Here is a 12,341-nt window from a genome sequence, read left to right on the forward strand (position 1 = left end):
ACTTATTCGAAAAACGGAACGGTCGAAAGATGGCCATCATAGATGTTGACGCTCATACTACGTATTAGGTACTGTAGGTTCTCATTGGTCCCTGGTTGTGCACCGTCTCATTTTAAGACCGAGATTGTGAATGTATCGTAGTTTGTTGTCGCTACTTTACGAGAAGTGCTGAATGGATTATGCTCAGACACCATAATTAGGATCCCTTTAGTCCCTAGTTGATCTGAGTATGATTTAGCCTTGATCTAAGCGGTATGGCCAACAGGCGGCTATATTAGAGTTTTTCAGTATGGCCAACAGGCGACTATATTAGAGTTTTTCAGTATGGCCAACAGGCGACTATATTAGAGTTTTTTCAGTATGGCCAACAGGCGACTATATTAGAGTTTTTCAGTATGGCCAACAGGCGACTATATTAGAGTTTTTTCAGTATGGCCAACAGGCGACTATATTAGAGTTTTTCAGTATGGCCAATAGGCGACTATATTAGAGTTTTTCAGTATGGCCAACAGGCGACTATATTAGAGTTTTTTCAGTATGGCCAACAGGCGGCTATATTAGAGTTTTTTCAGTATGGCCAACAGGCGGCTATATTAGAGTTTTTCAGTATGGCCAACTGGCGGCTATATTAGAGTTTTTTTCAGTATGGCCAACAGGCGACTATATTAGAGTTTTTCAGTATGGCCAACAGGCGGCTATATTAGAGTTTTTCAATATGGCCAACAGGCGGCTATATTAGAGTTTTTCAGTATGGCCAACAGGCGGCTATATTAGAGTTTTTCAGTATGGCCTATATTAGAGTTTTTCAGTATGGCCAACAGGCGGCTATATTAGAGTTTTTCAGTATGGCCAACAGGCGGCTATATTAGAGTTTTTCAGTATGGCCAACAGGCGACTATATTAGAGTTTTTCAGTATGGCCAACAGGCGACTATATTAGAGTTTTTCAGTATGGCCAACAGGCGACTATATTAGAGTTTTTCAGTATGGCCAACAGGCGACTATATTAGAGTTTTTATATGGCCAACAGGACTATATTAGAGTTTTTCAGTATGGCCAACAGGCGACTATATTAGAGTTTTTCAGTATGGCCAACAGGCTATATTAGAGTTTTTAGTATGGCCAATAGGAGCTATATTAGAGTTTTTCAGTATGGCCAATAGGCGGCTATATTAGAGTTTTTCAGTATGGCCAATAGGCGACTATATTAGAGTTTTTCAGTATGGCCAATAGGCGACTATATTAGAGTTTTTCAGTATGGCCAACAGGCGGCTATATTAGAGTTTTTCAGTATGGCCAACAGGCGACTATATTAGAGTTTTTCAGTATGGCCAACAGGCGGCTATATTAGAGTTTTTCAGTATGGCCAACAGGCGGCTATATTAGAGTTTTTCAGTATGGCCAACAGGCGACTATATTAGAGTTTTTCAGTATGGCCAACAGGCGGCTATATTAGAGTTTTTCAGTATGGCCAACAGGCGGCTATATTAGAGTTTTTCAGTATGGCCAACAGGCGACTATATTAGAGTTTTTCAGTATGGCCAACAGGCGACTATATTAGAGTTTTTCAGTATGGCCAACAGGCGACTATATTAGAGTTTTTCAGTATGGCCAACAGGCGACTATATTAGAGTTTTAATCAAATCACTCTGCAAGCGAAGTTAAATCATTGTGTAACTAATCACGCTGACAGATAAACCATTGTGTAACTAATCACTCTGACAGATAAACCATTGTGTAACAAATCACTCTGACAGATAAACCATTGTGTAACAAATCACTCTGACAGATAAACAATTGTGTAACAAATCACTCTGACAGATAAACCATTGTGTAACTAATCACTCTGAAAGATAAATCATTGTGTAACAAATCACTCTGAAAGATAAACCATGATGTAACAAATCACGCTGAAAGATAAACAATTGTGTAACAAATCACCCTGACAGATAAACCATTGTGTAACTAATCACGCTGACAGATAAACCATTGTGTAACAAATCACTCTGAAAGATAAACCATGATGTAACAAATCACGCTGAAAGATAAACCATTGTGTAACAAATCACTCTGACAGATAAACCATTGTGTAACAAATCTTACTGAAAGATAAACCATGATGTAACAAATCACGCTGAAAGATAAACCTTTGTGTAACTAATCACTCTGACAGATAAACCATTGTGTAACTAATCACGCTGACAGATAAACCATTGTGTAACTAATCACTCTGAAAGCGACGTTAAACCATTGTTTTTTGTGCCTGGGACTATTCTTCCTTAGTTATGCAGTCCCTTTACACTACAAATGTCCCCGAAATAATTAATCAAGTCAAATTAAAGTTTATCTGACACACTGTCCAAATCGTGACAAAATGTCACATACTTAAGGATGTCACTGATAGGAAGGGACAGGCAGAAGTAAGAATGGGGAAGTTTCAGGCACAAACTGCTGTGAATGAGGAAGTTTTTCCACAATAAATGAATAAAATTCAGTAAATTTAGTAAAAGGGCAGAAACGGATATTCTTGACAAAACTACAATGCGTGTGCATAATATTCGATCACATTCATGTAAAATAGACTTAGCAAACGAGTTAAAAGCCAATGCCGGAGTTCTGAAAATCAGAAACCAAAAAAACACTCATTAACAGAGCTTAATTAGCGTTTTCAAGCGATGTTATAAAAGTTATATCACACCTGGCTGTTACTTCGGGACAGAGATCATATCTAGTTACTTACATAACTTAACATTAACATTAAAGCAATTTCCGTTCAAAAGCTCGACATTCTTTCGCAAATAATATCAAAATTCCTGTGCTGCATCCACACTTGATATGATCGTTTGACTTTTCATGTCCACAAGGAAGAAGCGAAAGTTATTTACATATGATTCACACCGTTAAATAAATGCTGTATGTTTAACATTACCAATTAAGTAATCTTCCTCGAACTCGGCATTAAAATCACCATTCTAGGTTTATTTCATATTATTGAGATTATGTCACCACAGAAATTAAAGGGCAGGTAACTGTGTCCATTTATCTTTTGCTGAATATATGTTGTAGACAAAATCAAATTCTGACGCGGTGGCTTGACGTGAAGACTTAGTTTAACACCTAATGCGATTTTCAGCAACTCACGCCAGCCTGTGATAACATATGTAGGATCACTAAATACTTTGTTTTGAAAGAATGAAAACAAGAAACAGAAAAACCAAAACAAAATAAAAAAAAGTTGCCGTTATTACTTAATTCTGTTCAAAAAGATTTACATTTAGAGGAATGATTATGAAGTAAAACATATGAGGATGCCGAAATATCGACAAAATGTCGGCTAACTAGTGTGAAAATCAGAATAAAATAAATATAGAACAATTGAACGTTACAATGATAGCATTGAGATTTTAGATAGTGTCAGCACTAAAGAAATGCATAAAAGTATAAGCAAATTGGACTTTACTTGTTACGATCTATATATACCGTCAAAAATGTTTTCTCTTTATTTGAAAGCTGTAAAAGATAAATAGGTCGAGCTTTCTTAGCATGTAGACAGCCGTGTATCTTCCTGGTTGGTATCTAGGTTGCACGTGTTTATACATGTGTATGTAATGCATACCTTTATGCTATGATTGGTCACTGAGGCGTAAATGTTAGTATTAGACTGTTGATATCGTTGTTTGAGCTAGGATATTTCAGCAATGAAAACACATGAAGATGTTAAAAAAATAAGGTACGTAAGTACATTTTGTGACGACGCACTATAAATGTTAAATGGTAACAAGACCTGATAATGATCTGGAAACATGTGGTTCATTTGTTAAAAGATAACTCTGTCGACTGGAGTCAAAACTAGGCTTACTCCTCGCTAACAATTCGTCACCAACAAATAACAATTGTCATTATGTCAAACGACCGATTTTAATCACATTTTGACACAAAAGAGGCACGTGCTTCATTATCGATACACGTGTTTATTAGCATGAAATTATTGAATGTACCAACGTATCAGTTTAAATGTTAGTAAAACAATTGTTTCATTTGTATTTGTATTTGCCTTCAGTAAAAAAGTGTTCCTTTTGATCTATTGGTAAATAACCCAATATATAAATAAAACAAAGTACAATCAAGTCAACATGACCATCATTCGCATTTAAATTCGATGAAGCTCAAGCAAAATAAAAAAAAAAGTTTTACACAAAGACCCTTGAAAAAGTAAAAGGAGAATAAGAGCAAACGTTCCGGAAGGTACCCGTCTTGACATGTGTGAAATTGGTCAACCAAGTTAGTACAATATAATATCACGTTCCTAAATACTTACTTAGTAAACAACAATAGGCACATTAACGAGCATCGAACACGTAAGACTGAATATCGCGTTAGGAAATAGAAACATTTTCCAACTTGATTACTGTATAATTACGACCATATATTCTCTATAATCCTTACCAAATTGCATCTTCTGAAACCCTGTGTTGTGGGTTTATCTGTCTGATGTCGACATTTTGCACATGGAAGTCGTGATATTGAGAACAAACTCTGGATAATTGAATCGACTCTGACATATACGCACCATAAGTCGGGGAAGCAAGGATGTTGCGATCTAGAAATGGAAAATTCGATATCATCAAGTTTGCCATAGAGTATGGTGGAAAACTGTCCGGTTTGGTTTCGTTGTAGGGAACATTTGGAGGTACAATGTAATCGGCTGATGTATAATAGAGTGTCACGTAACATGAAGTCATCGCTGAAGGCGTCCACCAAGGTTAATTAATCTCCCACATTATGTATAGTGTCTTTATGTCTCTACGGGTAAACTCAGCAATCTCACGTGTGCTTTTTCACCATCGGCGATGATCCACCGATAGAAACTGGCATGGTCTCATACTTCGCTTTCTCTTTTGAAAGCTCATTTTTCCTCTGATGCTTTCTGACATTTCTTTCCTCACTTTGGCGCCCTTTTGCATTTCAAGAGCAACCTTTTCCTTATTTTGGAATTTGATTTCCTTCAGCATTTCCAGTTTGTAAATGTCTTTCAGCATCCTTATTCTTGACATTTCGGTCTCTCCAACGCTTGCCTCCTTCACTGGCCTTGTCAAGTTTGATGAAAGCCGTTAATGCCACACCTTGTAGACCCATGTCCTGACCTAACTCGATCTCGTCCTTTACAGAATATACGCGTATATGACAGATAAGTGACATGGTAAATTACAAACATCTTGTGTCAGTTAAATATAATAACCTTGTAAAGGTTAAACGAAACATTATGACAATTATGACTATTTCAAAATAGGAATTTTCAAATTTCCCATTAAGAGCAAAACCAGAGAAAAAGAGAAAAGAATGAGAACGATGAAACATTTGAAGACATGAAAAGATCAAACTACGGTTGGCGCCCCTGGGATCTCTTTGTTTGTTATTGGGTCCGTTTTCAAGTCGGATATAAACCAGTATGCAGTAACAGGGAAATGTGTTTTTTATGTCCCTTGATCTGTTTTTAACCTTTTGAAGTTTTGACATCATATGTGTTGTCAAATGGAATCATATTTGTTGTCACTTGGCGTCATATACACCCGGTCAGTATTTACCTTTCAGTTTGGTCTACCTCCTACCAATACACTGTACCCTGTACACACTCCTCCCTACCCTGTTCCCACTTCTCTCTTCCCTGTACTCTCTACCGATACCGTATACCCATTCCTCTCTTCCCTGTACCCTCTACCGATACCCTGTACACACTCCTCCCTACTCTGTACCCTGTACCGATACCCTGTACCCACTCCTCCCTACCCTGTACCTTGTACCGATACCCTGAACCCTGTACCCACTCCTCCCTACCCTGTACCCTCTACTGATACACTGTACCCACTCCTCTCTTCCCTGTACCCTCTATCGATACAATGTAAACCTGTACCCACTCCTCCCTTCTCTGTACCCTGTACCGATACCCTGAACCCTTTACCCACTCCTCCCTACCATGTACCCTCTACCGATACCCTGTACCCACTCCTCCCTGTACCCTCTACTGATACCCTGTACCCACTCCTCTCTTCCCTGTACCCTCTGTCGATACAATGTAAACCTGTACCCACTCCTCCCTTCTCTGTACCCTGTACCGATACCCTGAACCCTGTACCCACTCCTCCCTACCCTGTACCCTCTACCGATACCCTGTACCCACTCCTCTCTTCCCTGTACCCTCTTCCGGTACCCTGTACCCACTCCTCTCTACCCTGTACCCTCTACCGATATCCTGTAACCACTCCTCTCTTCCCTGTACCCTGTACCCACTCCTCTCTTCCCTGTACCCTCTACCGATACCCTGTACCCCATCCTTCTTCCCTGTACCCTCTATTGATACCCTATACCCACTCCTCTCTTCCCTGTACCCTTTACCGATACCCTGTACCCACTCCTCTCTTCCCTGTACCCTCTATCGATACCCTGTACCCACTCCTCTCTTCCCTGTACCCTCTATCGATACCCTGTACCCACTCCCTCCTACCCTGTACCCTCTACCGATACCCTGTACCCACTCCTCCCTGTACCCTCTACCGATACAATGTAAACCTGTACCCACTCCTCCCTACTCTGTAACTTCTACCGATACCCTGTACCCACTCCTCACTACCCTGTACCGATACCCTGTACCCTGTATCGATACCCCCTACCCTGTACCGATATCCTGTACCCTGTACCCACTCCTCACTACCCTGTACCGATACCCTGTACCCTGTATCGATACCCCCTACCCTGTACCGATACCCTTTACCCTGTATCGATACCCCCTACCCTGTACCGATATCCTGTACCCTGTACCCACTCCTCCCTACCCTGTACATGATGACATGTTGCGATCGTATTTCTCCATCATGCGTCCATGTATATAACACTCGTTACTATTTGTTGGAAATCACTGAACCCATTTCAATAGAATTATGCAGAATTTATTCATGCCCTACCCTCTACATTCTATTCGATTCCTTCAAACATTGCATTAAACACATCAAACATATTCCATTATCGCAATGGCTAACAGGCGAGTATCAGTAATTATAATTACATGGTTTAACTGTTTGGGGCTTCACTGTTTAATACGGAACCTATCGCATTTTTTCATGCTTCCAGCTTACACGCAATATCGGCTATTCTTAAATTTAAAAGTGATACCTATTCTATTTACTTCCATGGTAATTATTTTGTAATTACCCTATTTGTGAAGTTGTATAGGTTTCACAATCGCTTAAAAAGTATGTCGTATGTCGAATTCTGAATATTATTTATTATGGGGTGCCAACTAAAAACTCTAAATTCGTATTGCACAACAAACACATTTGGATTGTTGTATATGAGTGTCGTAGTGCAAACCATTCAACCATGTTAAATGTTGTTGTACAATGTATGTCGTGGTTCACGGCATTAAAATATAATGAATGTATCGCATTTCCTGGTGGGCAACATAATAAATATGAATACTGAAAATTGAGTGTCGAATGTCGTAGAGATAGAAGGTGTATGGGGAAGAGAGTAGGGGGTACAGGATAGGGGGTACAGGGTACGGGGTACATGGTAAGGGGTACAGGGTAGAGGAAACAGGTTAGGGGTACAGGGTAGAGGGTACAGGGTAGGGAATACATGGTAGGGGGTACAGGGTAGGGTGTACAGGATAGGGGGTACTTGGTAGAGGGTACAGGATAGGGGGCACAGAATAGGGGGTACAGGGTAGGGGGTAGAGGAGAGGGGAAAAGCTTAAGGGATACAGGATAGGGGGTACAGGGTAGGGGGTACAGGTTAGGGAGTACAGGATAGGGGGCACAGGATTGGGGGTAAAGAGTAGGGGATACAGGATAGGGGGTACGTGATAGGGGGAACAGGGTAGGGAGTACAGGGTTAGGGGTACAGGGTAGAGGGTACAGGTAGGGGGTACAGGATAGGGGGTACAGGGTAGGGGGTACAGGGTAGAGGGTACAGGATAGGTGGTAAAGGGTAAGGGATACAGGATAGGGGGTACAAGATAGAGGGTACAGGGTAGGGGTAAAGGATAGGGAGTACAGGGTAGGGAGTACAGGGTAAGGGGTACAGGGTAGAGGGTACAGGTAGAGGGTACAGAATAGGGGGTACAGGGTAGGGGGTACAGGGTAGAGGGTACAGGATAGGTGGTAAAGGGTAAGGGATACAGGATAGGGGGTACAGGATAGAGGGTACAGGGTAGGGGGTACATGGTAGAGGGTACAGGTTAGGGGATACAGAGTAGAGGGTACAGGGTAGGGGGACAGGGTAGGGGGTACAGGGTATGGGGAAGAGGGTAGGGGGTTCAGGGTATGGGGAAGGGGGTAGGGGGTTCAGGGTATGGGGAAGAGGGTAGGGGTACAGGGTATGGGGAAAAAGTGTAGGGGGTACAGGGTATGGGGAAGAGGGTAGGGGTACAGGGTATAGGGTACAGGGTATGGGAAATAGGGTAGGGGGTTCAGGGTATGAGGAAGAGGGTAGGCGGTACAGGGTAGGGGGTACAGGATAGGGAGTACAGGGTAAGGGGAAGAGGGTAGGGGGTACAGGGTACAGGGTACTAGCATCAGGTACATACAATATACATAGCTATCAATTTCTGACCACGTTTGCATATTAATAATATTCCCTCGCTGCCACCTAAAACTGTTACTATTGCAATGAAGTATAGGATGATATATAGACTAAAGTACCATACTTACAATATCCACATTATCACTTCCTGTATGTATTGCCCAACTATCCAAGCAATTTAACCTCATTCTTTGTCACTGGATGGTCTCTTCCTGGATACAGTGAATCAGAAAGGTAAGGCCTTTGATGTAGCATGCAATTTCTTTTCAAACTGCCAACGTCATGTATCTACTCACCTTTCCCATGATACGTATTGGTACAGGAATGCAGAATACAATGGCATACTGATAAATTCTCAAAACAGCCGACCTAGAGATGTCCTTACACTGCCAACACAAAATACTGTCAAAGACACAGTGCATCAGCTACAGTGAGATATATATGCCATTAATGAACAATACGGTGAATAGTAAATGATGTACAAAATCATCCAGTTTACACAGAATCTATACGAACACTGCTTTACAAGTCTCTTTGTCCGAATACTGTGAATCTGTAGAATACAGGGTATACCAGGGTGGCATCAATTGCTATTTATATTGAAATACGTGAGCATGGTTAGCTTTCTCGTGTGAACCATCTGGATTTACAGTTTAATGATGTAATTTCATTATTTTAGTATAGTAATGTACGGTAAAGCAACTGTCTTTGAAACCTTTCAGAAAACTGAACTTACAGACATGTGGTTCTGATATTGCAGGTATCTAAATATTTTATATCAATGGTATTTACCTAAAAGGCAATGATGAGGGTTTAGCTTCTGTGAAAGGTATGAACAAGCACTTTTTTAATTACGTAGTGACACTAAACTATTAAATTACATAATTACAAATTATTGTGCCGTGTGCACGATAACAGGGACATGTTGTGTCAGTTATTAGGTATACCGCCCCAACAAGGAAACAAAACCCTGAGCTGTGGCGGTAATGGGATAACTAATGTAAAAAATCAAACCATCAAATGGCAAGTAAAACCCTACCCATGTCTAAGTGTCTAATGGTCGTGTCACAAGTAAAACCCTACCCATGTCTAAGTGTCTAATGGTCGTGTCACAAGTAAAACCCTACCCATGTCTAAGTGTCTAATGGTCGTGTCACAAGTAAAACCCTACCGACGTCTAAGTGTCTAATGGTCGTATCACAAGTTAAACCCTACCCATGTCTAAGTGTCTAATGGTCGTGTCACAAGTAAAACCCTACCCATGTCTAAGTGTCCAATGGTCGTGTCACAAGTAAAACCCTACCCATGTCTAAGTGTCTAATGGTCGTGTCGCAAGTAAAACCCTACCCATATATACCTGTCTAATGGTCGTGTCACAAGTAAAACGCTACCCGTCTGTAAGTGTCTAATGGTCATGTCACAAGTAAAACCCTACCCATGTCTAAGTGTCTAATGGTCATGTCACAAGTATAACCCTACTCATATCTAAGTGTCTAACGGTCGTGTCACATGTAAAACCCTACCGACGTCTAAGTGTCTAATGGTCGTGTCAAAGTAAAACCCTACCCATGTCTAAGTGTCTAATGGTCGTGTCACAAGTAAAACCCTACCCATGTCTAAGTGTCTAATGGTCGTGTCACAAGTAAAACCCTACCCATGTCTAAGTGTCTAATGGTCGTGTCACAAGTAAAACCCTACCCATGTCTAAGTGTCTAATGGTTGTGTCACAAGTAAAACCCTACCCATGTCTAAGTGTCTAATGGTCGTGTCACAAGTACAATCCTACCCATGTCTAAGTGTCTAATGGTCGTATCACAAGTAAAACCCTACCCATGTCTAAGTGTCTAATGGTCGTATCACAAGTAAAACCCTACCCATGTCTAAGTGTCTAATGGTCGTGTCACAAGTAAAATCCTACCCATGTCTAAGTGTCTAATGGTCGTATCACAAGTAAAACCCTACTCATATCTAAATGTCTAATGGTCGTGTCACAAGTAAAACCCTACCCATGTATACATGTCTAATGGTATTGTCACATGTAAAACCCTACCCATATATACATGTCTAATGGTCGTGTCACAAGTAAAACCCTACCCATGTCTAAGTGTCTAATGGTCATGTCACAAGTATAACACTACTCATATCTAAGTGTCTAACGGTCATGTCACAAGTAAAACCCTACCCATGTATACGCGTCTAATGGTCGTGTAAAAGTAATACCCTACCCATGTCTAAGTGTCTAATGGTCGTATCACAAGTAAAACCCTACCGATGTCTAAGTGTCTAATGGTCGTGTCACAAGTAAAACCCTACCCATGTCTAAGTGTCCAATGGTCGTGTCACAAGTAAAACCCTACCCATGTCTAAGTGTCTAATGGTCGTGTCGCAAGTAAAACCCTACCCATATATACCTGTCTAATGGTCGTGTCACAAGTAAAACGCTACCCGTCTGTAAGTGTCTAATGGTCGTATCACAAGTAAAACCCTACTCATATCTAAATGTCTAATGGTCGTGTCACAAGTAAAATCCTACCCATGTCTAAAAGTCTAATGGTCGTATCACAAGTAAAACCCTACTCATATCTAAATGTCTAATGGTCGTGTCACAAGTAAAACCCTACCCATGTATACATGTCTAATGGTATTGTCACATGTAAAACCCTACCCATATATACATGTCTAATGGTCGTGTCACAAGTAAAACCCTACCCATGTCTAAGTGTCTAATGGTCATGTCACAAGTATAACACTACTCATATCTAAGTGTCTAACGGTCATGTCACAAGTAAAACCCTACCCATGTATACGCGTCTAATGGTCGTGTCACAAGTAAAACCCTACCCATGTCTAAGTGTCTAATGGTCGTGTCACAAGCAAAACTGATGCATACCTGTTTAATGTTGTAGACATTAATCAAACTGTAAATACCAATGTGTTTCTAGTGCTGGAGTCAACAGGAAAACGCCTATCTAAATACGTTGACGAATATCATGTTTAGGTTGTAGTTGGATTTGTTGCTTTTAGTATACACTTCAGTAACTACAAATTATTTCCTTCGAAATTTTTTGCATGTGGCGAAATCCGACAATATGTTACACATAACCGCTGTTGCTGTGGCAAATCTATTCTCACATTACGATGTTGTATTCACAAAATATATATGTATACCGAGAGGGAGTCAACCGTAACATTTCTAATGTATTCTCTCATTATGGGAAGTGTTCCAGTTTCTACACAGCAGGAGAGACTGATTTAGACATATCGCCTAACGTTAACCTCGGTTCTATATGGATATATCAACGACCAGCAAACTTTGGCGTCAATATTACTTTCTTATCAATAGATTACAATGTCCATATATATGCCACCATCCGCGATTCATCTGAGTAAACATTGGTTTTAAAGTCAGTCGTTGTTACCATTTAAGTAAATAGTTCATAACTTTGTAGCATTATCTTATTAACGTTGTAATACCTTTGTAGCTGTCCCATGAGAAACACTCATCAAAGCGTTCGTTGCTAAAAATTGCTAAAATTATTACACAATACATTAACACAGAATGAAAAGCGGTATCTACCCTGTTTAACTTCCTGGATAATTTCACTGTCACGCATGACTAAGATTTCACTTGAAGAATGAAACTGCATTGGAAACAACTATGTAGGTAAGTGGGGATTTTTCATTTACACCCGGAAGTTTTGTTTGGCGACTTTATCATGTGATATTAGTGAATTACAAGCTAGTAGCGATATCTGTTCCGGAGTG

This window comes from Ylistrum balloti, unplaced genomic scaffold (assembly GCF_031769215.1).
Source record: "Ylistrum balloti isolate Yb309-2 unplaced genomic scaffold, AGI_CSIRO_Ybal_v1 Utg371150, whole genome shotgun sequence".
Lineage (NCBI taxonomy): Eukaryota > Metazoa > Mollusca > Bivalvia > Pectinida > Pectinidae > Ylistrum > Ylistrum balloti.